Here is a 1254-nt window from a genome sequence, read left to right on the forward strand (position 1 = left end):
CTGTCCTTATCTTGTGCTCAGACACACTGAGAGGATCTTACTGTTAGATAGCCCTTATCCAATAAAAGGCACCTGTCATTGGCCAGAACCCAGAGCCAATCTACCCAGGCTATCAAGAGCCGTTTTTGTGCCTACTCTGAATCTCTGACTCACTCATCTGTGCCTGTGGCAGTGGGAATGTATCAGGACCTGGTGTAAGAAAATGCTCCATGCTTCATGCTTCCTACTTTGGAAAGGAACAGTGGTTGGAGCTGTCACTCAGCATATCAGGAATAACCCACGCAACTCGGTGGTAGATTAGCCTCCTGCTGTCTCCTCTGCAAATGGGCTCTGTGGCCTAGCGCCCCCATTCCCGCAACCCGTGATCACACACCAAGGTCCATGAGGGGTTTCCACCAGTCCACAAACAAGAGCATGGCAGCCATCCCCTCCAGCGGCTCACTTGTGGCCGCCCCCGACTACTATAGGTGCAGCCTGGGATCCACTTCCAGTAACAGCTCCTGTGGAAGTGCCAAGCACCCTGGGGAAGTCCTCCCCCACCACCTTAGTCTCCCCAAGGCTGACCTGGGTCACTGGTGGGCGAGCTTCTTTTCCAGAAGTCCACTCTCTGGTTCATGGCCACAGTACTGGAATCCCCAGAGTACTTGGAATCTCCCGAGGCCTCCAGCAGCATGGTCACCTGCGACCTGGCTCCGGAAGCCACAAGGAAGCCGCCTGACGGCCAGCCCAGCAAAGTCAATGCCGGGCCCCCATCCTAAGTGGCCACCACCAGTCATCAGACTTCCAGAGGAGCTAGGCTCTCCTGAGCCTCTCCCCGACCCGTCCTTCAGTACCCCCGTTCCTCTCCTCACCCCACCCCGTAGACTCTTCACTACCCAAGCCACACGCAAGCCTTTCTGACACCCCATAACCGGGTGCTTTGCACCAAGTGGAAAATGAACGCTGAGCAGCTAGCAAAAAAAAAAAAAAAAAAAAAAAAAAAATTCTGGAATAAGGCAAGTCATTCAAATTTTCACTGGTGAAAATCCCCACATTTATTATCTGCCTTTAATTTGCTATGAATTAACTTGGCTTTTCAAGTCCTATGGATGAGTGTCCCTGGTTGAAGTTTGTCTACATTTTCCCATCTTCCATATTGCCATCAGAGTTTTTGTCCCCATATAAATGATTATTTTACTTTTCTGCTTAAAAATCTAAATTGCTCCCTTTCTGCCTATAAGGTAAGCTCCAACTTCTTACTCCAGCACATGAGGA

At 50.6% G+C, this 1254-nt stretch overlaps 1 pseudogene; it reads left to right on the forward strand.

Moving 5' to 3' along the window:
* The first annotated feature begins 414 nt into the window (after window positions 1–414).
* LOC150015920 (pancreatic progenitor cell differentiation and proliferation factor pseudogene) lies at window positions 415–758 on the forward strand (annotated as a pseudogene).
* Window positions 759–1254: the final 496 nt, after the last annotated feature.

The sequence above is a fragment of the Furipterus horrens genome, unplaced genomic scaffold, assembly GCF_987537825.1.
Source record: "Furipterus horrens unplaced genomic scaffold, mFurHor1.1.pri manual_scaffold_3, whole genome shotgun sequence".
Classification (NCBI taxonomy): domain Eukaryota; kingdom Metazoa; phylum Chordata; class Mammalia; order Chiroptera; family Furipteridae; genus Furipterus; species Furipterus horrens.